General features: G+C 40.8%; 1 protein-coding gene and 1 long non-coding RNA gene across 2 annotated transcripts in view; both read right to left on the bottom strand.

The window, feature by feature from the left end:
• SH3RF3 (SH3 domain containing ring finger 3) overlaps positions 1-24,707 on the bottom strand; it is a 259,303-nt gene that overhangs the window by 217,332 nt on the left and 17,264 nt on the right. The gene's annotated exons all lie outside the window — the stretch shown is intronic.
• On the bottom strand, positions 4,398-11,600 carry LOC106493992 (uncharacterized). Its single transcript, XR_001294226.2, has 3 exons — positions 11,559-11,600; positions 7,220-7,320; positions 4,398-4,745 (listed from the first exon to the last, which is right to left on the bottom strand). It is a non-coding gene; the product is annotated as an uncharacterized lncRNA (long non-coding RNA).

Genomic DNA, 24,707 nt, shown 5'->3' with positions numbered 1-24,707 from the left:
TGATCGCTTGCTGCTAGTCCCTGGCAGCCTCGCCAGGCTGCAACAGGCTGAAATGCCCGTCGTAGCAGAGCTGCGGACGACAAACTGTACAGTCCTCTGTAACACCTATTATAAGTCATACTTGGTGAATCACCATTGCCATCCTCTTCTGTTTTACATATTCAACATCTAGTGCAAAATAATGTCAAAAATAACTGATTTACCTAAGGCAGGCAGATGGCTACTAAGTCCTTCTCCATTTTTCTGTATTCCATAATCCTTAGGCTTATATCATCAATGTATATACTCTGTAGCATTAAGGTATTAGAAATACTTGAAAGTACAGGCATAAACAAGCCCCTGTAAGTAAATGAAAATCTTAAAATACACCCCCTGAAAAGAAGTTCACTCCCAAGCTGTCACTGAAACTATGTCAGAGCTGTTATTAAAAAATCAATAGCACAGCATTGCCCAGAAATTAAACACATAAGTGAAGCTAAAACTTCTTTGGGGCACGTCTACATGAAAAGAAGTCAGCCAGACAAACTTTTGAAGACCCAGCTGCCTGGATGCTGCGTCCCATCTCCCCAAATTAAGTCCTCTCTAGCAAAACTGCACAGAAGGCTCCAAAATCACACTAATGTCTATTTTTCCCTTGCTACATCTATCAGGAAAGACAGTCATGCCCCACCTTTTTCTGACACCAGTGAGCATTAGGGGCTGTGTGTGGCCAGGTGAAAGCCCCCCCTCCATGGTGCCCTACACTTGCCCTGCCAGAGGTGCAATGTTCTGCAGGCCGTGGTCCCGCAGCACGAGGGGGGAGGTCGGCTCCGACTGCCCACAAATCCCAGCAGCTCTCACTGCCGGAGAAGTTTCATAGAGAGCCACTGTCTGCGTACAGAGCCAGCGGCAATGTCTGCGGAGTGACTGCCGACCTCCAGGTTAGGCGGCGCTGGGGAGCTCGCCTCCCCGCCGCCCTTTCCAAAGTAGGCTGGGTTCGTCCCCACTGCTCTCCCCAGGAACCCAACCCAGAATTGTAAGTTTTGTTCAATCTTATGGAAATATCACGGGGCCCACTGCAGCCCCCCAGCCTGCGATGCAGCGGATGTGTCCATGCTCTGGAGCCTGGTGTGAGGGACTTTTGCTCTGCAGAGCTAATAAAACATCTTTTCTCCTGTGGGAAAAAAGAGCTTACTATGACCCTGTGCCTGTGACAAGAGCTTTTCAACCATCTTCTGGCATTCACCAATTTCATGAAATCCCTGAGAACAACTCAGCTTGGACAGACTGGGTTGGTTATTAGCTTTCCAAATTTCTAAACCCTTGCTAAATAAAAACAGAGAGATGCCTAATCTTCACAAGGATTCTGAATTAATTACTTACAGTCTGCCGCCTGGCTAGCTGGTCTGAAAAGCAGGCTGCTGATTATACCTATAAATGGAAATACTTTTGCTCATATTCCAAATGATTCTGTGCTGAGGCTCTTATAAAGAACTTCTACAGTCAAGGTATAAGCATATACGTATTAGAAATCAATGGGAAACTCTGCTTATAAAGCCGATGGCACGATATTACCCTCCATCTTTGCTTAGCGTCAAGGACTCATATGCCTTTAAACAACAAATGAGCCAAGCAAGCTTGCCCTAAATCTATTCCAGAATGAGAAACTAATGGTGAGCTCAGATATATCATCCTATGTGACAATTAATTGACCTCAAAGTTCCAGAAACTCCAAAGGCATCGTTGTTGGCTGTATTGTTTTTTAATGTGTCATTCAGAAGAGGTCAGTAGGCTCCTGTAAGAGACATACGAAGGACTGCTGAAGCAGATTGCCAGCTTGAGAGAGGATTAAATTATGATTCCTCAGACTCCAGTTTTATCTTGTGGTAGCTGATTTGTGTGCTAGGCACAATAGAGAGGAACAGACATCTCAACATTTCTCAAAAGCTTTTCATTTTCAAGGGACCTACAAGAGACATCATAAACTGTTTGTAATATGAGAGTAGCAGGTACAAAGATAGTGTCTTGCCCTTGCTAGATAGCTTTGCGTGGCCCTGTTGATGTATTAGCACCACTGAGAAAAGCTATAAATCAGAAATGTAGGTCTCACAGGGTAACTGAACACTGGTAAGGAGCTGCTGAGTTTGGGAATGAGTTGTTCTCCACTAATGAAAAATTAACTAATTTTGCTCCTAAAGGAAGGTAAAAAGCAAAGATATGCCCTTCCCCAGAGTCCAAAGCTTTAAGTCACTTCCAGAGTGCCAAAAGAAAACAAACTGTTTGTTTTGCATCACAGCATTAAAAGCTGCAACCACACAAATATCAAAGGCCCAGATTTCCTCTCCAACAATTCCTCTCTAATTCCTCTCTAATTAAATGATATCATTTAAAAACAACAAGAAAATGTCTGCACCACACCGAAGCTTGCAAAACAAGAGTCTGAATACAACATTTAAAAATCAAAGCATACCTTGGTGAGGTTCTTTAAACAACTTCTGTTGCACTACCATGCAACTGGATGACCTCTAAGCAGGCTGTCAAGAGCAATAGGGGTTCAGCTATGGGTGCTAACCTGGCACACGACCATGGTTTGGTTGTGTTCATTTGGGTGGCAAAAGTCCTTATGACAGCACACCTTCAAACCAAAAGCAGCAATAATCTGTCTCAATTCTGGCACACCCGTCTTTTGTTATACTAACCAAAAGAAAAGGAACATGAGAAGCAACTAGACAGAGCTCTAGATTTCACATAAGAATGCGAAGTATAGGTTAACCTTCTGCTCCAAAAGCAATAAAACAGCACCTCATCGAAGGAAAGACACTTCTCACTTTAGGAAACTAAAATAAAGAGCAACAAATCAGAAATGGTCTTTTAAACTATAAGAACATACAGCTGAGTTCAATTTTCTGGAAGAATAATTTCTGTCAAATTCAGTGAATAGTTTCAGGCATTTTATTTTTTTTATCAAAACAAAACTTTTTAATAAAAATGATCATTTTTGCTGGCCTGATTGTACATTTAGTTTTGAGGGTTTTTCCCCACTCATAAAAAAAACACCCTGTGGACAAACCTTAAACCTTACACAACCTTCCTTCTACAGTGATTTGAAAAAAGAAGCGAAACCTTCCACAGTTCGTTTTTCCAAAATATTTGCAAAGGATTTACAGTGACAGAAATATACTTACATTCTTGTGCCATACATGCACCCCCTGCATCCACAGCTATGGTTTATGGGGTCCATGTTTTTCCTGTGCACTTCAGCAGCCTAGAAACCTAAACCTGCAAGCCCCTCAGCTACAAGGGTGACACTGCGCTGGGGAGATGATGGGTATGGGGTTAAGGCCCCGTGAAGGATCAGCCACTGCTGTTTCACGTTGCCTTCGGTGTCGCCGAGGATGCTGCTACCCCTTTGAGACAGCCACCTCAGTGAAACAGAAAGGCTATCAGCTGTAGATACTTTTGCTCTGGTTACTTTATTTGAACATTTTGCCATCTGCCTGCACAACCTGTTAAGCATGCTCTTTTTACCTATTTATGGCAACGGTGGAAACTTTAAGATCCTGCTGCCTATCCACAGACTTCCCCGAGAGCTCTTCTTTCAGGCATTAGCAGCCTTTTTTAGGTTTGACAGTGTAAGTACATATCTCTCTCCCTCCACATACATGGTACATTTATAAACGTCAGGCTGAAGGCTACGCTAGCTCAAAAAAGAGTCTTCTAAGAAATGTGTATCACAAAAAGAAAACAGTAATTTTGATTAACAGGAGGCGCTATGTAGTTAGGTGCAGAAGAAACAGGACCTGCAATTCTAGTGTCTGAGTTCTGTACATGTTTGTGTGTGGTTGCGTGCATAAAACAGACCTTGCCTCATTTGTGTACTTTACAACACACCAGTCTAGACTGGTGAAAGTATAACATTTACAACTACTTTTTTACTATTTACAATAACAAGAGAAATGGGATTTTTGAATCACACTTAACAAAGGAAAAATTCTGAGTAAATTCTACAAAGGTTGAAAACAGCATTATTTGACTGTTACTGCACTAAGGTGGAAATTATTAAACATTCTTTTCTTTGGTTATGCAGGCTTCCTCAAAAAGCTATTATCTGCTTTCTAAATGTGAACATTAAGGGGCTATTTCATAAAACAGCAACTTAAAGTTATCATGAAAGTGCTCATACATTCCCTATAGGTAAATGGATATGGTTTCCACCCTCACACCTACTCCTGAGAGAGGGTAGCCCTTCCTAGGACACTTTGGGTAGCATGAAGAATCATGAAAAAAATTCTTATACTTAAGAGAACAGGGTGTTAACTACAAAGCATTTGTAAAATACAGTAGCAGAGCTGGAAACTTCAAAACAAGCATTGATATGACAGAAATGAAATGAAATCAATTTACCGAATATGGTCTTTTATTAGGGCTTGACTATTATGCACATTAGGTATGTGAGGATCAAATGTGCATAAGAAATGGAGTTAAACAAGCAAACACTGAAACCCCCTTGGTGAAGGAGAGGGATGGGGCCTTACAGGAGCTCCCTAACACATTCATATAGTCTTGCTCCTTTTCATTTCTCTGAGCTAGCTGAGGCTAGGAAGAAATCCTTAGCTTTGAGAGAGCACTGAAAGGGGTCCATCTAGCTGAGGTGCACAGGCAGGACTCCCTCACTTGCTGGACGTGGTCTGCCCAAAGTCAGGACAGCAGGCTGCCAAGTTGCTACTTTCGACGCACATGAAGCTTGCTGAAAGGGATGTAATTTTCTATATTCAGGCAAGAAAAAATAAAATAAAACATGCAGCATAAGAGTCGATACTGAAATGGGATAGTTTGATTAATATATTAAAGGTGAAAGCTATTTCAGAAATATAACTTTATTACAAAACAGTGATAAAATCACATTTACTATATTCAATTAAAGAAAAAAAAAGGAAATTTACTGGCCAGTATACAAGATCCTGTTTTATTTTGGTTTATCAATAAATCATGATAATTGTGTTCCATTGTCTTACTATTTAAAAGTAAGCATCAGTATTGTATCTGTTGCTATTAAAATAATGATTTATACAGTACTCTATACATTTCAACCATTACAGAAACATCAATTTATCAGAAAACTTTAATGGGCAAATAAACTGGAGATAACATGTTCAGTCCAAATCAGATTTAACCTATTATTGGGTTTCAGACTAAGGCCAGAGAAACTTGAATCTTCTTATTTTAAACAACAATGTAAGCAAATTTAGCTCACTGCTTTGTTTGTTATTGTTATATTTTGATAAGCAACCATATCCTTCTGCGTTTTAAAACTTATAATTTTGTGTTGAGTTTGAAGCAGGAATACAGCAATATAATACGAAAGGGCTATTTTTGCATCGTTTTCATTCAACTGAAGCCAGCACTTTTTAATAATTCCAAAAAAAAAAAAGTGTGACCTTATGAAATGTTGACATAAAAATACTGTGTAAGTGCTGATAATCATTCAGACCAAACTCCTAAACTTTCTGACACTAGCCAACATTAAGTGAATTAAAGCCTTCATGAAAGTAACTAATTCTGCTACTGAGGGACTGTTTCCAACAAATGTCAGATGTAGAGAAGAGCTCTTCTGTTTTCCTCTATAAGGTAATGGCAAAACTAACTAATGGAAAAAGCCAACAACCATTTTCAGCCACTTTATAGCCATCTTATAAAAACTGTTTTGCTAACTTTTGAAAGCTGGGCTCCACCTCAGGATAGGAAATCAACAGCACTCCACAATGAGTAAAAAAAAACCCTTTGTTACAAATCTTTTTCTTACACATCAGAAGAGTCATCCATCCACGAGTATCTGAGTTACCCCAGCCTGAAGTGGGTGACTCAGTTCACACCGCAGAGCTGTTAGTACAGGCTCACAGCAGACTTCAGTACCTGTTAAATTACATTTGTTTTGGACTTGGAATATTTTCTAACATAAGAGCTAATCTTTTTTTTTTGCTTTGTTTGCTTCTTTGCGTTAATTAAAGTCTACAGCTATGAATGAGGTTGAAGAGGGTTTCTTATTCAGTTCATTATTCAAGCACCAAAACTATTTTAAGTTGTTAATTTTAGCTCAGATTTACAGAGATCTCATCATAACAGGCATGACTGAATGCGGATAGCAACGGCTGTAAGCCATTAATTATCCAGAGAAGGAACCTGGCTTTGACTGCCTAAAGATGACAGAGTGCATCCCCTCCCCTGGCACAAGCTCGCGATTGCTGGGCCGTGTCGGGGTGCACAGCGTTGTCCCCGAGCAGCCATGCGGCACACTGCGCGCTTTCCTCCCACGGGGTAAATGCTGCTGTGAGCAAGCACTGGCTTTTGCCTTGACTGTGACAAAAATAAACACGTTTTGGCACGACTGTCCCCGTTTAACTGCTCTGAAGGAGCTCAAACATGGACCTCAGGCTCAGATCATTTGCCTAAATATAGGCACCCAGTGCCATTTGAGATGCCCCAAGGTATCCTGGCTTGCCTGCAGCCGCTGAGAAGCCACCAGTCCCGTGCAGACGCCTCAGGTACCCGAGGGCCTTCCCAGTGGCACTAAACGCCTGCGTTTAGATGAGGAAATCAATCCCAGCAGGACAAATTTCATTTTTCCTGATGCGAAGGGGTGCAGGCTGTGCTCCCGGGCAGCCCTCCCTTTCCTATCCCTGCCACAACAAGTGGCAAAGAGGGGTCCTGGCACCGCGAGACCTGTGCACCCGCGGGCAGCCCCCCACAACACCGCCGGCAGCTCGTCGCGTGCTCGGGGCTCCTCCTCTCTGTGCCGCCCCACGGCTGACGTCTTGGAGGTGGACCACCTCCAGGAGGTGATCGGCCTCCTGACAGGCACTTAGAAGTGGAAAAAGCTAAACTGCATTTTTAAGCTTTCCAGGCGCATGAGGCAAAAGGCAGGAAACACCGGAGGTGAACCACTGGCTGAGCGACAGGCTTAGAGCCAGTTATTTTCGTTTTGTGGAATAGTGGGACAGTTTCCAATGGAAGAACGAGCTTCTGCGGGATGGCCGGCACTAACCCAATGGCAGGCATCAGCTTTCTCGGTCAGGAAAACTTTTCAAAGACAGTATTGCTAAGAAAACAAACGCAGTACCATTTAACATTCAGCATGTCATGACAAGATGAATAAATGGCTGGAAGAGATCATTTTCAGTTGCTTATATAAGAACGCTAGAATCCCAGATAGTAAATAAGAGAAATAGAAAGGATCAGGCACCTTTTGGCTGCTATTTTCAAGTAGCGAACTATGCCCGTTTCAAATCCTGTAAAGTCATCCCTCTGCTCTATTTCTTCCCATGTAACGTGAATGTAGCATTACTATCCAGAAAAGAAGTTTCAAATATTAATCAAGTCAATAAAATACATACGATATGCTGCTTTATTTTTAATAAATGCTTCAATTAATTCAAGTGAAAGATGGTCTCATTATGAGTTCAAAACACTCATACGCAGAACACCAGGAACCATTTTGCACGTTTCCACAAACTGAGTCAGAGCAAGAGCTGGCATTTCTGTGATGGAGTATTTGTGATTGAAATGGAAAGGAAGCAGGAAAGAAAGGAGTTCCCACCCCAGATGAAGAGTTCTCCAAGTTTCTTATAAAGAAAAGTGGAGCAAGTCACATTACTGCTGTATTAGTCTCACAGAAAGGCTAACAGATGGTCAACTAGTTTTAGTACGTAGGAATAGGAATTTCCTCTCAAATACTTTGTGAGCTGTCAAGTGGCATTCAGTGTTTTCAAATCTGTCAGGAACCGAGCAGCTCAGCAGTATGCATTAAACTTGGCTTGCAGTTAATAAGTTTGGCAATTTGGGAGCCAGATGCGCCCATGCAGCTCCTTCACATTCTTTTGCTGTGTTTGTAGCAAGACACAATGCTAACTGCAGCAAGTATCTGTATATATTTAACATAATTTTTACCAGCCTTGAAATGTGTCTGCTTTCCTTTTTTCTAAATGTGTTTAAGGGCAAACAGAAGTTCCTGTAGACTTAGCATTTTTCTGTTCATACCAACTTTGTGAAGACATTACAGACGTACTTGCAACAAATTAATTTAATAATTTGCTCTGGGAACTTCTTTACATGCCTGCTATAAAATAACTACTGAAAAATTGCACCATAAAGACACAGATACAATATCTGGCTAGATAGGAAGCTTTGGTTCTCACTGAAAATAATCGGTATTTTCACATATGCTAATGTATGATTAGCATACTAATCACAAGGACACATCACTGGGGTAACTCAAGAAGTATTTTATCACATAAAGGCCGTGAGAGCCCCTTTATTTAATAAAGCCACATTTGCAAATAGCAGCTAAGTTGAGGCTTTTGGCATACAGTAGTTCTCAGCAAACTTAAGACAGATGCAGCAAGCCTACAAGGTTCAGAATAGCACAGCGATCTAAAAGACACGTCATTTGGCCATGTCACCTGAAAAATATTTGATCAATTATAGCGGAGCAATGTCTGTTTCCACATCCAAATGATTAATTATTAAGTAAGTTATTAGTTAGTTACACAAATTTACTTACCCTTATTACGACGGGATTTCAAACATTTTAAGCTTACACTGCTCATTTTTAAACCATCTCCAAACAGGGCACTGGCAATAACAAACCAATTTCAGTCCAAGAGTTTGAAAAGCAATTGAGACATCTGTTGTGGCCCCCAGGCTGCTCACTTACATCCTGCCTAAGATGTGTGCCACAATTTAAGAAGTTCTATTTCCAAACTAATGCTCCCTCAAGCCAGGCATAATGTTGATCACCATAGCAGACTACCAAGAGGCATGATGGCTAAGCAAAAAAAATCGACATCAGAAATTATTTTTTATACTAAAATAGAAAAAAAAAAGAAAACAGTGAGTAACTTGGCAGTTCTGCAAATAGCATGCTTTACGGAAAAGGGCAGTTAAGAAATCTTTAACGTAAGCACAGTCTTTCGTGATTATTTCACAGATGAATACTTGCATGCATACAACAAAAATCTATTCTAGAGAGCAAGGAAAATTTAGATGATAATTGATTTATGTTCTACCATAAATTTAAAATCATAACTATGTATTTGAGATCCTCTACACTCGATCCACATGCACACAACAATTCTGATCCGCACTGGGCATGTCACATATACCACACAGTCGAGACCAATTTACTGGGCAGATGCAGTGAGTGTGATGTGAGCGGAGTGCATCAGCGTGGCAGTGAGCGCTCAGTGGCTATTTGATCAGGGCTGTTGGGCTTCCAGCAGTCCAGCTAGAGCTCACCCAAGCTGCTGGGCAGCCAGAAATGCGGCAGATAGATAACCAAAAAAAGCACAGCAGTAACTAATGGATAACAGTCTATCAAGACTACAAGAAGTGGTAGATTTGGCAGATATGTACCCATTTTGCCTACATCTTTTTACTAGGCATATGTATGTATGTAATTGAAACAAAAACAGTGAAATGAAGGATATCAAAAAGGAAAAAAGAGGTAAGTGGTCAAATTCTATTAATGTGAGTGAAAATTAAATACTCAGCTGCCCTCTGTGCCTTTGAAAATCTCTGATGTAAACTGAGAGAGAAATGTCTTTGCAGAACACACGGAATTCCAAATACAGATTTTGGATTCAACTATGAAAATAAAACAGATTATGTTACTATCAGAGAGAGTACAGTGAAGCATCAACTCTCCCATAAACCCAGTTACATACATACATACACAAATAAATCCCTGACTTGCCAAATCTTCTTAGCTGATGTAAACTGTTTTTTAAGATATTTCTATTACATGAGTAAACATCACTTCCTATATTTTTTGTCTACTGAGTGTAAGGATTTAAAGAAGACAAATCAAGTTTATTTTAGACTCCCTGAGGAAAAACAAACCCATCTGTCCTCACTCCTTCCCTGCTGTTTTACAATGTTCACTATTAGTTATTTCCATAACACACCTACATCTATCCTTATCTGCAGGAGGAACATTTATCTCACAAATATTCCTGTCAAATAGCTCTAAAATGCCAGCAGATAAAACAAAAAAAAATTGATCCCCACAGAAATGAAATGTATAGCATGACAAAGGAATCAAGATGAGACCTAACCTGGTGAGACTAAAGCTGATCCCTTTACACATCTCATGTAGTATGACACAGCCTACATGGGAATAGACAGAAGAAGTAGAAAAATGAGTATAATGGACAAAAAAGGAGCATGTGGCCTGTTTTATTAAATAATGTTAGGCTTGTTATGACAATGGTGTCTCTTTAAAAGCTCTCTGGTCAAAGGCATCACAAACGCTTGCTTTTCTTTTCCCCTCCATGGGTAGCACGTGTAAAAGCTTAATATTTCTACTACATGCAAAAGAGATACAGTCCCAGCACGGGAAGTCCCAGGCACTAAAAGATTGTCTTTATGTAAATTCTAAATTTTTGAAAGATGAGACTTTTGAAATACAAAGAACCACTGTTCATTTCAGTCCTTTGCTCCAAAGGAGTAGTCAGAGAGAAACAGCACTTTCCTTACATTCTCATTATCAGGCTTCTAAGCAATTTTTTTTAAAACTATGCAATAGGTCAAGCAAAGAATAGACAAAATCGAATATTGTCTTGCTCTTCAGCCCTATAACACACATCATCAAACAATGGACCAAACTCAGCTTTGTTATTTAGATATCCATTTCAGTGACCAACATTCAGATTTCACAAAAACTACCAGCCATTCAATGGTGTACCGGTGACAATTACAGGCTAGCGCTTACAGCCTAACGACCCAGAAGAAGGCCTTAGCCAAACTCCTTGGGCTATTGCTTTTACATACACCTTCTTCCAGCCCCTTTGTAAATCATGGCAAATGAGACTGACACAGAGATCAGCAAAATTAACAGAGTAACTAAATGTGGACAGCAGTTTAAGCAGCCACCACATGAACACAATCTGAAACTGGCACCAAAAGCCATATGTTCCTTTTTGTAGGAAAAAGCGCCACTAAATTTGAAGAATTTTTTTTAAAAGAGAGCTATCAAATCACAATTATGGCAGCAGAGCTGATGCAAAACTGTGTTTACCAAGCCTCCAAATACAACTGTAGAGGATGATTCCTTGGAAAAGTTTACAGCAGTATGATTTTAGCTCTCTACACCTGTAATACAGGACAATGAAAGTAGATGTCCAAGAAGCATTTTCAAGCCCTTTGCAATTTAAGTAGGACTCAACCTAACATTTACAAATGATCCTGCATTTATGAACTTCCATTGACAAAATAACATAATGCACTCCCCTAATGATGGCCTTACGTATTTCTGTTCAGGACAGCAGTCGTTTGCAACAAGAGTTCTGCTGCAGTATTAGGATTTCAGTTTTACTCCCCCTCATTTCCACTAAGAGGGCTGCCATTCATGCCGCACACAGCTGTTTGAGGCATCGGTACAGTATATAATCATACAGCATATAAGTGCTCTCAACACACATTTCCATGTCAGTAGTTTTGATGAGTACCCCATGAAGGGCATATTTGGTTAATATAGCACTGAGCCGTACTGTTTCGTTAGCCTCAATGACAACATGGAAAAGCACCTGAGCTGCAGGTTCGTCCTTCCCCACACAGGCAGCTTGAGCATAATTCAGTGCCATAAGAAACACGGGGGCCCTTCTAGGAAAATCCCACGCTGGTTTGCCTACTAACGCTTGGGCTTGCAGTGCCGATCCAAGGTGAGTGAAGCAGAAGGAGGCAGCCGGACCAGGCCCAGACAGTAGGTCCATGAGCCACACAAGCACTTCCATAGGCACCCTCCTGCCCACCGGCAGCACGGATGAGAGACCGCGTTGGCATCAGGCCCCCTTTCGAGGCTGCTCGTGCCCAGCGGTGCAGACGCAAGTGCTGACCTCAAGCTGTTCCCTGTGTCTTTCCTGTAAATAAATCGTCTGCTCCAAGCAGCTTCAGTGTGAAGTAAGCGAGTAGTTGTAGGTGGAAATTTTTTCTAGAGCAGTTTGGATATGCTGGCACTGCATGCGAGAGAAATGCTGAGAATGAGTCAAGGGCAGCAAACACAAGAAACAGATCCCATGGTAAGTGAGATCAACAAATAAAGACTATGCACAAAAAACAAAGACTTTTCCAGTAGTCCAGAGCAGACCAAGTGATTTCTAAGAACTATTCTCATCAAAAGAATAGACTTCTAGCAGCCTGCCTATGGGAGCTGTTGTACATATGAGGTGCATTTAGACTTTGCTCTTGCATCTTTTTTAATTCTATCTGAAAGAAAAGCATTTCAAGGAACCTTGGATGATTCATAAATTTCATGGTATGTATTCCTTCTGTTATATTGCCTATTCTACTTGGAAAAGAAAAATATGCTTAACTAAAGCTGAACGTCCATTTGCTTTCTACTTGGCTTTATTCTAAAATCATTGTAGTCTTTGTAATACCAATTCTGAACACAAAGATATATAAATTGTTTACAGAATTCTTCCTTTTATTTGCTTTGATTTATTTAAAAACAAAAACATGCAACATCCTTAACATTCTCACCATACGCAAACACAGACAAACAGCTTGCCTCAAACTTGAATTAAGTCCTATTTAAAGCACACCACAAGGCTAATTTCTAGAACTGGCAGCACAGTGATACTGATAACCACATTATGCTGCTGAGCCCAACTGTGGGTTCCAGAGAAAACAAAACAGCTGAGGAAAAAGGCATCTACTTCTGAATAGAAGTATTCACTCTGCTCCTCAGGCACATTTAACCAGCATCACAGTACGTGTATTTGCAGATGTGCATGTTGTTTGCACGAACATTACCCTTTCTGTAAGAACACCCCACCAAAATCTTTACTTCACCCTTGAAAAGATGAATGCTGCAATACATCATCTTGCACTAAAAATGACTTCTACATTAAACACAAAAAATTATATCAGATTTCATGTTTCATATTTCTGTCCTTTGCTTCATTTTTCCATGCTTCTTACAGCCCTGCAAGCCCATAGGACAACTCCATCCAGCCCTCAAAGGATTTTCCACCATCATGTAACATTACAAAGTTTTTTGCCATCTGGCCCTTGAGTAGTAAACTCCTACAATTTAACCCAGTCCGCAGGGCACAAGACCCTGGCCCGCCTGCTCTGTAACAGTCATTAATGCAAGTTTCTGGGACTGAGATAACAACTCATCCACATTTGCTCCTGCTAACATGGCAGTCCACAAGCCACTCCATTCTGAATATATAATAGTCAAGTGCTTCAAATGTACCTTGCATTAAGGATCTAATACCATATTCTTTGAAGTTTCAAAAATACAGCTTGAAACAGAGGTTACCCCAATGTACGCTAAACAAAACTTTTGCAAAGATTAAGTTTGACAGCCGCAGCACCAGATGATCAACAAAATAAAATACAACCTGTCAAAAGTAGTGAGTTACTTTCACATATAGTAGCACAATAGCTGCAAACCTGCATCGACGACACAAAAAAGGATTCTTACACCTTTGACCTGGAATTTAAAAAGAGTGGTCACATCTTTTTGCCAATCCAGCTCAGTGTTTAGAAAGTATTGAAACTAATGAAATCTTGTATATGCTTTTTCATTAGTAGAGGTATAAAAATCACATTAATTTAGGGCCAACCACATCAGTCTCCCTTTCTACTTCATGCTGAGAACAACAAAAGGAGTGTCAACTACAGATCTTTGGAATAAATACAGAGATCAGATTATCCATACAAAGCCACAACCAAACCGAAAGAATAGCAGAGAAAGCTAGGGTATAGTTCCAAAAGACATTTTCTTCGGCAGCAAAAATTACCTACAAGTTATTTTTAGTTATGTTTAAAAGATCTTGTCCCTCATCTGGTTTCCAGCACAGGTGCAGTTGCCTCAGCATGCTGAAAGAGCGGTGAATCGTGATGCCCAAGCAGGAACAAGGGACTGAGAGAGCAACAGGGCAGGAACCTCTGAAACAGACTTTGCTGCCAAAGAAAATAAAACATGGAACTACACCCTCAGAAAGGACCAAAAGAAAGGGCTGAACTTGCACCTCTGGGTAAGTGAGGGCCCTGAAGCAAGACACACCGTTTCAGATCTGCCAGGACAGCAAGCAGAAACTGAGTTTTTTAACAGTGTACAGTAATCAAAAAGTAATAATTTCTAATGCATGACTAAAGCACTGCCATGGCAGGAGGAGGCAGAGCTCAGTACTGAGCAGGCCTGGACTCCTGGGGGGAGCTGAAGCCCCTTTCCTAAATGTCTCCTGTTCTGGCCCGTGCACTCCCAACCCATGGGATAAACTGGACCTAGGGCGCTGTGCAGAGACGTGCTGCAATCAGAGCACAAGCCCCCAAATGCTGCTGCACTCAAACGCCCTGTTTAGAGCAGCATCCAAGGAACCACTGTTTCTGATCACAGCGTGGGAACACACCAAGAACTGAGCTCCCCTGTACATTTAATTTAAGGACACGAGGCTCCATGAGCATTCTGCAACATTATGTACTTTCCCTAGAGGCAGGCTGTCTCAAGGAGGTTTATCTCGAATGAGATAACTGCAGTATCCACAAGTCTCCAAAGGGTACTGTTCCCATCGCTAAACAGGGAAAATCAAATACTAAACCCTACAAAACAGGGTGAATGAGTCTGTGTAACTCATGCGAGAGGCTGAAGGTAATGCCCTATCAGTCACCTCTCACAGTGTCAATTATTTTAGTCAGTTTAAATAATGAAGAACGGCTCTGTCTTTTGCTTTTCAATGGAAATAAATACCAACATATATTAAGGGTTTTTAAGGGTTTCATCATTTCTCAGTTTCCTCAAACTCCCACCTTGGTCTTTTAGTAGTCACAATAAACTCGTAACTAACTGCAGGGGTGAGAGCTTACAGTAGACAGTAAAGAAACTTTGTTCTTTGCCCTTCAAGCTCTAAATCAAGGTTTACCAAGTCCCAGAGCCAGAGGTACCAGAAATCAAAGGCTGTGTTAAAGTATCAGAGAACCAGAAGATGACTAGAGAGCGAGCTGCTGAAACAAGCAGAGTATTTGGTAGTATGCAATACAGTCCCACTTCTCCCACCCTTTTTAAGAGAACAGGTATTTAACAATATGTTATGGCTGGAAGAGAGAGAGAGAAAAAAAACAAAATGAAGGCTATTGCAAAGAAAGCTCATTTTGAACAGTTTTGGCACCTTTTTCAGATTTCCCGGTACTTCACCTTTCAATATACCTACTCAACAGCAACAAAACCACAGAAATATGATGTTGAAAGCTCCAAACACGAAGGAATCTTCACAGAATTGCCTCTTCAGAAGAAAGTGAAATAGCATTAACTTCACAGCCAGAGGAACTGAGATAAGGAGAAGCTCAGTGACTTAGCACAGCTGGAAAATTGCTCAACTGCACTACTGCACTACATCTGGCTGTTGTTACTGTTAATACTTTTTTTACAGAATATCACACTAACATGGAACTTTGCAGGTAAAACCAGGATCCTGGCTTTCAGGAGTTTATGGTCTAAGTTACATAAAACACCAGCAGCGATAACAAATTTGCATTTGCCATAAACATTGAAAAGCAGGCGAGCAGAGCCAGCAGTACAGCGAGAGGAGACACATGGTGTTATAGCTGTCGAACCACCACTGGGTGCATTTCTTATTTCTTTCAATGGGAAAGTATTAACCTTTTCTTAGAAATACACATAATTGAAATGCTCCTTGTTTGGTCTTTTTTTGACAGAGCCCAAATCAGGCAGCTAAACCTAACTTTTACAAACCACACAGAAGACCACACGAAGGCTAGTGAGGAATATCTCCCTTACAGTTGTCTGCAGGGCTTCTGAAGATAGCAGAAGGTATTATAGGTAGCTGTCAATAATAACCGTTCAGGTACAGTTCTCCAAGCTGAAGCAACGTTGTAGATCTCTTCTTTTTGCTGGCAGGAGCAGGGCTAAGCCCTGCACGTTGGCCCCATGCGGGGTGCCCGCTCTGCCACCAGTGCCCACCACGCTGTGCTGGGGCACCCCACAGCCTTGCAAGCCTCCCTCACACCCTCCCCACCCACCAGCGTCACCCACCCCCAAACACCCCCCAAGGGACACCCAGGTGCCAGACAACTCCCCGTGGCATATAGGTAATACCTATGTGTACATATGAAACTAACAGTTTGTGACTATAAAAGAGCACTCGTCAAAAACAGTGTATTATTAGATTGCAATGCTCTCTGTGGCTTTATAAGGCAAAATTTAGTACAGAAGCTAATGGAAAGTATTCTGTAAACACCACAAACAGATTAATGTCAGCATGTTTTGTTAATTCTCATTTTTAAACTACCTTGAGCACTCTTACCTTAACTACACATAAAAGAAGAACAAGACTCTCTTTTTAAAAACTGTGTTTTTAGAAATAAAATTATTCAGTCACCACTTCTCTTGGACCCTTGGGCTAAGACCTAGCATAGTATTAGTTAAATATCACCAAAAAAAATCTGTCAGAAGACTTTCACCTTCACTTAATTCTCCAGATTTAGGATCTGCTAAGAACCCAACAGCCATTTGCTACCATATAAATATGTTTTTTTTACGTAGTCTTTCAAAATGCTTCTTAAATGCTGATTACTGCTGTTGTAAGTCAAGCAGAAATTCATACGGAAATTGTATAATATCAATTACAATGGAGTCCCATGTTTTTTAGCCATCTTGTTAATGCGAACAGTATGACAAATAAGAATGCATTTGTTTTCCAAAAATTAATACAATGGCCATCAGATGTCCAGTATTCACCATAATGTTTCTTCTGCTGCTTTTACTGAATTAATAACACATTCCGAACTGAATTAAACCCAGAGCGTTTACAGAAATTAATTTGAAACCCAAGAACAAAAATGGCTTTAGCCTTCCATTAGCATGCTTCTGTTACATGTGAAAACACTCTTCAAAATTCCATTAAGGAAACTGCGAATTTCTGTCCCTCCATGCAGGGACTGAAATGTAGCACACCTCTAACTACGAACAAGTGGAAGCCCATTAGGGGTTACTTTCATCAGCCATGAGATCAGCTGTGAGGAGATCACAAGAGACCAGGGAGAAACGGCACGCAAAGCAGAAAAAAAATAATTGTTTGTAAAATATTCCCTTTTATGTCATACTATGCCCACTAAATAATTAATTACAAATACATCAGCAGCTGTTAAAAGGAAAAAAGAGCCCCCAAATCAATGAAAAGCTTAAAAATGAAGTTAATAAAAAAAGTACAAGAAGGACTGCTGTTCAGAAAGGTGCAGGTTAAATGCTGAAGAAAGCACTGCCGGCAGCAATTGCCTGCAGGCATCGCATGCATGATTAGTGTGACTCGGTGCCACAAAACCGCTATGCTGAAGAAACCCTGTGACCTGAGAATCTTGACACTAGGAGCTAATTGCAAACCGTGTAATTGCCCTCTTCCAGATGGCTCTGTAGCGTAAAGCTATGCTGCCGGTGCCCAGTTTTCCAGAGCAGTAGCACCGTACAGGTCAGTAAGAATCTGCATTAATTACTCACCTTTGACAGCATTACATAAAATTCCTAATGCTTTTTGGATCTTATTTGTATATAAAAATTTCCATTAAAATGCCTTGCAGGAAACTACATTCGCTTAGTTAAAGATGTGAATTACACATAAACACCTTGCATATTAATGGCATTTTATGGGACTACAAAATGAGGTTTTCAAAAACTACTACGCATAAAATATGAATGCCTTTATTTCGGGAAAAGGAAATCATTATTGTGGAAGAATCACTCTCCTTTATTCCCTTCCAGGTTATAGCAGAGACAGGCAATACATGTTTTTGAGATTTCACATTGCCACAGACTGCTCACTTTCAAGTTACGTGCAAGACAACTGATAACTTGCTACCTGAAAGGCAACTGCATGGGTTGCAAACTATCTAAAAAAGGGAAATGGCTCAGACAAGAGAGTTCACAGTGGTTAACCTCCTGGAACACATTAGCTGCACCAACTCCCAGTTGCCCAGACTAAACAACCCTGAAAACCTCTTGATTTTATTCACTAACAGGAAGTGATTCAGATATAGTTCTGCAAAGACAGTCAACAAGGAGAGGTAAATTACACATCCTTACTTTACTACATTTTTCTATAAAACAATCAAGTATAAAAATTATACAGCTCTGGTGCAATTTTTTCTTCCTTCCCTCTTTTAAGTGTTTCAGGTTGGCACATCTAAATATATCCTGTGATATTTTTATTTTACAGGTCAATACACATCACTTAATTTTTTTAAACACACATGTCCTCCAGATTCCTGACACAACAATGCACTGCCAGGTGTAAAACAAAGACATAAACTGGGTTTTTTTTTGCAGAGAATGTTGCCTGCATATAAATAATAATGAAAACTAAAGTGCTGTAGGGTCTGGGGCTAGAAACAGAGAGACTTTTTTTTCCTTTAGAGCTTCCTTTTGCTAAGGTTTTGCTAAGGGAGATTTACTTACTAACATAAATGTTACACACACATAATAGAACCAGCACGTAAAAGGATCAAAATCTTTTCTGGCTCCACAACTCATCCCAACTGCTCTGTGAAGCATAGCTGTGGTCAGAAAACCAGGTCTGCCTATTCCTTGTCAAATTACATATTGCCAGCAGTATATGAACAGCCCCGTCACATGAAAATAAAGCCAACTGCCTGGGTCCTACGTACGTCTGTACAAATGATAGAACCAGACTTCAGCTAGCATTTTTTATGATAATGCAAAAGGAGGGTGCAAACATTTTACAAAGCTTTAACTATATTGGCCCCACAATACTTGCAGCCACACTGAATAGGCAGAGGAATGATATCTAAGATAAGATGTCAGCATTCCTACCTGTTTTTCTGGTCAAACAACACCTAGGATGTTGACTTCTTCATTATCAGACACCTGGAGCACTGCTGCAATCAAGGACAAAATATAGACCTAACAGCCTGTATCTATCATCAACTCCAAACTTTGTTGATATAGTCTACTAGCAATTATTTTACATTGTCCTTAAAAAAAAAAAAAAAAGTCCAAAAGGGCCTAGCAAAACCCCCTTGTGTTCCATCGCTGTCCAGGTTTTTTTAAGAGCTGCAACCAAGTAGTTATACCACATAAATCAGGGCAGATAGGCAAAATCCAAGTTCAGGATAGCTCTCCCGTTGCCATTTTTGGAGCTTTTAATGACAGAAAGACTTACCTAAGGGGAGGGCAGCGAAGTTAAACAATTTAACATCAAACAACTCCAAAGTAGCAATTTGCCCAGTCATGTGCTGAGGCTTGCTGGGAACGGTCCTCTCTTTAAAGTAATGGGAGGAGGCACCTTGCAAAAATGCTAGTTTGTGACAGTTTTAAAATACAGGTTTTCCAATGTCAGGATTTGCACAGCTGGAGAGGGGATGCTGGGCAGGGTACAAAACGGTGTGCCCCTGATGTTAAAACCACTGGTGCATCTGGCTGATGCGCTCTGTTCCCACACTCATGTTAAACAGATCCCCAGATGGGAGAGTTGCTTTCCTGTATATCTGGATAAAATGTATTTCCTGAGACATCCTGAGAATTTTACTTAATTTTTTCCATGTTATTCTAGGGACCTATAAACACTAGCAGGGCCCTTTCTGCTCCTTCTGTTATCTTCTAGTTTAGGTCTTAAATTTATAAAAGGATGCTGGCAAGTGACTCGCGGCCTTTCCTGAATCAGGGCATGGGGAGCAAATGGTTTGTGGATCTTTCAGTTACAAACATTTTTACAAAGTTTTCCCCCACTGGAGGAGGCTCCAAGTGGTGGCCACGCAGTTTCCTGCAGTCCTTCTCCTTAGGAAACTGCGTGCTGCCCCGTCCCCTCAGATTTGCAGAGGTGACAGCTGCAGCCCAGTTGGGAAAAGGCCTTTGGGGATACAAGCAACTAAGTGTTAGCATTCATTTATGCACACAGTGTATGCAAGGTCTCTTATGCCTTACCCAACTTTTAAGAGCCAGCAAAGGGCCACATGAATTAGCACGAGGAACTAAAAGTGAAGGGGGGATGCCAGGCTGCCGCTGCACCCGGTGGGCACAGCTGAGCCTCCTGGGAAGAGCCGTCCTGTGCTAGCACCGAAGAAGGAGCACCCGGCCGGACCACCCAACACACCGAGTGCACCAATGCCCTCGCTGGCAAACAGGCAGCAACCGCACCGGGCAGAAACATCCAGCGAGGGGATTTCTGACCAAGTCATTTGGCTAAAGCAAGACCTAAGTTCAGGACTTTTTCCTCAAAACAGTCACAACTTGGCTTACAACTCCATGTGAGGAGTCCAAGAGGCATGTAGGACGGCAGCTAAAGTTGTCTGTGAATAAGGACACATGTAATGCACACCACAAATGGACAGACTAAAGATGGAGCACAACTGCTGCATATAGTATTTAGACAGTCTTAGGCAGGGGCTGTTAGTGACCTGGAAACAGGGCAGGGAACATGGCAGGAGCACCTGCAAATGCTGGCACTTCTTAATGGCTGGCATCTACTACAAAAAGTCATACGATAAGAGCTTTGGTTTCCTGCTCATACAGGAGAAGAAAAATGAAACTCAGTGAAAGGCTCTCCCCAAAGAAGCTGGGGACTAGAGTGATGCTGCAAATGTTTGGTTCCCCGAGACAACACTGCCCTTGTGCTCCTCCTACAACCCTCGTGTAAGAGGAGGGTGATAGCACCTCAGTAACAGGCTGGGACCAGGATGCGTGTTCAGCCAATAAAAACTTCAAGTGCACAGAAATGAATGGTCACTGCCCTTGGAGGGTTATTGCTAGACAGTATCTAAATGAGTTATGTTATTAAAACAGCAGAATATCTAAGACACACCTCTTGCATCTCATCTTTCACCTGCATATCCAAAACAATCTGTTCATCATCCTCTACCTGTTGCCAGCTGTAAAAGTTTAGCATTCCTGTTTCTAACACAACTGTATTTTCAGTGCAGACAGTTCTATGCAGACCAGTTCCTCTATTTTTACATTTGCTTCAGACTGGAATTCACACAATTTGCTAACCATATGCTTTACGGGACTTACCAGTCCTGCAGGGCTCACAGGACTCATCAAACCTAAAACTGAAGAGTATTCTTGCTTCTGAATTCTACAACACTTACATTTTCATATAAATCACTGTCTCTGCTCCCCAGCTGCTCATCAGCAGCCAGGATTTTTTCACACTTGCAGTACTTATGACTTTAAGATACATCTAAAGAGATTATTATTACAGTGTGATTTACCAAAAAAAGAAGACCTATCAACGAGACACAGCAATGATTTTTTTTTTCTGTAAATGCAGTAATCCAATCATTTTGCTAGACAAAGAACCTGCTAAGTGAATCACCTTGTGGATATTTAGGAATAACCTTCATTCCTTCCAACCAGAACTTTCACATTATATATCAATTTCTTATGAATATTTCAGTAAGTAGACCATATATAATTAAAGAAGACACCTGTGACACTTGTTGTTATGCTCATCTTCCCTGCAATAGCTGACAAAGAGCAGTAACCCTGAAATTACCTTTTATAGTTCTACTTCTTTCCAACTTCTTCAGCTTCTCTCTTATGAATTAGTAAAGTGAAAGACTTCAACCATGTTCTTAATTGCTAACAGGAGGAAGTCACTGTATCAGTCTTTATCTTGCTCTAAATATGTACAGACAGGTACAGTTAGAGCAGAGTTCAGCAGTTACTCAGAAAAAATTATCTCTAACCTCAAGTCAGCCATTTATTTCTGTAGGGGAAACATCAGACACTTATTTAATTTAGGGCATGCTGCTATAGTTAACCATAGGCAAAAATGCTTTAGCAGAGATTAACACTAGCATGCGTTTAAAGCCTCTGCAGAATTGGACTGCAGTAAGGAAGGATCTCACTTGGGAATGGAGAATTATCATCAGAATACCTGTATTTATAATAGACCACTGAAAACTGCTGTTAAATTTGCTTTTGAAACATTCTATTTTCAACACCCTATATTAACTTTACTTTGGAAGCAATGGATTTAATTTAGAAAAACAGTTCAGCAAAACAGATGGACTGTGTGTCACTTCTGGGCTCCTTCACGATCTCTTTCCTTCCTGCATTTTGAGAAAACCCATGAACACCTAAGGGAACAACAGTTATAAACCCCATATGCGTTGAATATATAAAACACCTATATTTGAGTCCTAAAGTTGTTTGGCGAGCACATCTTATTTATGTTGCTGAGGAAAGCTAGGCTTTAAGGCTTTGTGACCTCTTTGTTTATCATATTCATCCATTTGATACTGCTGACAAGTGCCTGCTTTCTTTGATGGTTTGTGATGAGCCCTGCCAAGTTAAATAAAGGGCTCCCTGCCATTAATCTGCTCTTCTGAGGTCTCTTATTTGGCTGAACCTGTTCATCAAACAGCTACAACAGCTATAAATACTTCAGATTAACTCACTGGAGCCCCAAAGCAAACTATAAATTTTCAGGACAGGAGACAATTTCCAAAACGTGACGGAAAAGAAGGACTCTTACAGCTCAACGATCAGCATGATGGCTGCACTTCCTAGCTCTGCCTGCAGCTGCTGACAGCACAGGCATGAAGATTAAAAAGCACACGCAACTAGCTCACCAATAACATCCTTTAACGTTTAACAAAGAAAGATGCAACTCCTAACGACAAGAGCCAGGGGTCCACAGGTTTAAGGACTGTTTACTCCTGAAGGCACCGTCTCCATTGCCCGGAGCTGGCACTGCCTCTCCTGCACCGATCTGTTATTCAATATCAGATGCTAAGGCACAGGGACCCACTCCTCATATTCAGACCCAGCTCCTCCTACACAGCCCTGGAGGGAAGTCAGCCGCTTTTCTGGCACTTTTTCAGTGCTTATTTCCAGGCTGCTGTTAAGGACTCCTGGGGCATTTCCATCCTACGCATCACCTTCTCCTTCTGTGCCTGTAGTTAAACACACCTGATATGAAGTGCTGAATGTGGGTGACCTAGCATTTAGCCTGAACTCCTTTAGCAGGCAACAGAGCATTAAATAAGCAGATAGCATAAGATAATTTTAGAAATGGCTTAATAATATATATTGCAGCGTGGCAAAGTTTTGTGGCAAAGTTAATAGTCTGTGTATGCCCAGTTCAGCTTTAATCATTTTAATAGAAAATAAAATGATCAAAACATGATTCAGAAGAAAGAATGACCCACAGCCTTTCCATGGGCAAAAATTAGACAACCAGGCTGATATTAAACAGCCAAGGGAGAGATTTGTGTGCCTTGTACAGAAGAAGAAATAGAACGTTCATATAACCTTCAGACGAATTTGTTTACCTTAACAAATAAACAATTTCCTATCACTAATGCAGTTATCTTTAATCGGGTAAAATAACTTTATTTTAAATTGAAGTAAAATCACAAAATATGAGTTGCACTCTGAGGCAGCGTTCCTCTGGCACTGAACTTGGGATGAACTTTCCGAAGTTCCCATCTGCAGAAACTTAAGTCTGAGTTCAGGTGAGCTCAACATTTCTTTCTTAACAGACTGGCTACTTGCTAGCAATCTTCAAAGAGAAATGCAAGCCATGAATCAAAACATCTATATTCTTCCTTGTTTGCCTTTCTCCTTGTTACAGGAGCGGCCTTGCTGGCAGGTGGCTAGCAGATACAGAGTTTCCAATAACGTGGCTCCTTGGACCTCCAGAGCTGATGCACATGATGTGTAAGGGCTATTGGCTCAACACAGATCTTCTGGCTGATAAATCCTAACACTTTTGGGGGGACGGGTGACAACCCCTTCAAGAGCACTACCAAAGGAGATCTGAGAAAGCAGCAGGATAGGATTTTATTCCCTCCAGGCACTTTCCTGGGAAGATTTCAACAGGACAGAGCAGTGCAGGCATAAGTGAACATCTCCCAAAAAGTAGTTATAGCATCCTTAATCATAGGTTTCAAAGAACAAAACTACCTGTGAGTCCCTTCTTCTGGATTCTGGGAACGACAGCATATTCCATGTGTGGAGTTTACACTGGACAAGTACTGATTTGTGTCAAAGTTATATTTTTATTATAACTGTGTTATAAACACTAGCATCTGTTAAACAAAATAAACTGATTTTGAAATTCTCTCCGTTTTCATCCAAATTTGCAGAAACAAGTTTTCAGGGGAACTTGTAGGAACCCAGAGGGAATATATGGAGCTTGGATGAAAACTCTTTTATATGGCTTTTTTTTAGTTTATTCATTAGCGCTCCAACATTGCCAATAACCTCCATAATGAAATGAATGTAACTTTCCATAAATGAAATGTACCAAATGTTTAATATTTTGTGAATTTACTGAACACATCCTACTTTCCCAGGGTAGATGTATCTAAGAGCATCAGTTTCCCACACTGGACAAACGTAAGGAGAACTCTCGCGTCTTTCATCTACTGCATCAAGCACCAAAAAGGAGGCCCATATTTCAAGTACTCAGGCCTTCCGCAGACAAATGTAATATTCTCTTTCAACCTTTCCATGAGGGTCACGGGAGAAATGGTAAAAATCGAAGAGGAGCATCCGCTATTGGAAGCCTTCCAAAAGGCAACAAACAACATTCAAAACTCCTTGAGGAGCACTAAAATGTGTAGTCATTATATTATGGTTGATAGAGGCAGTATCATGACTTCCATGCTTTCCATCTTCTCCAGATGTGGAATGCCTTCTTGTAACAATATAGAACAAAGTACTATTTAGCAAGAAAAGTAAACTG

The sequence above is a fragment of the Apteryx mantelli genome, chromosome 1, assembly GCF_036417845.1.
Source record: "Apteryx mantelli isolate bAptMan1 chromosome 1, bAptMan1.hap1, whole genome shotgun sequence".
Lineage (NCBI taxonomy): Eukaryota > Metazoa > Chordata > Aves > Apterygiformes > Apterygidae > Apteryx > Apteryx mantelli.
This window is presented reverse-complemented; position numbering and strand designations above follow the sequence as displayed.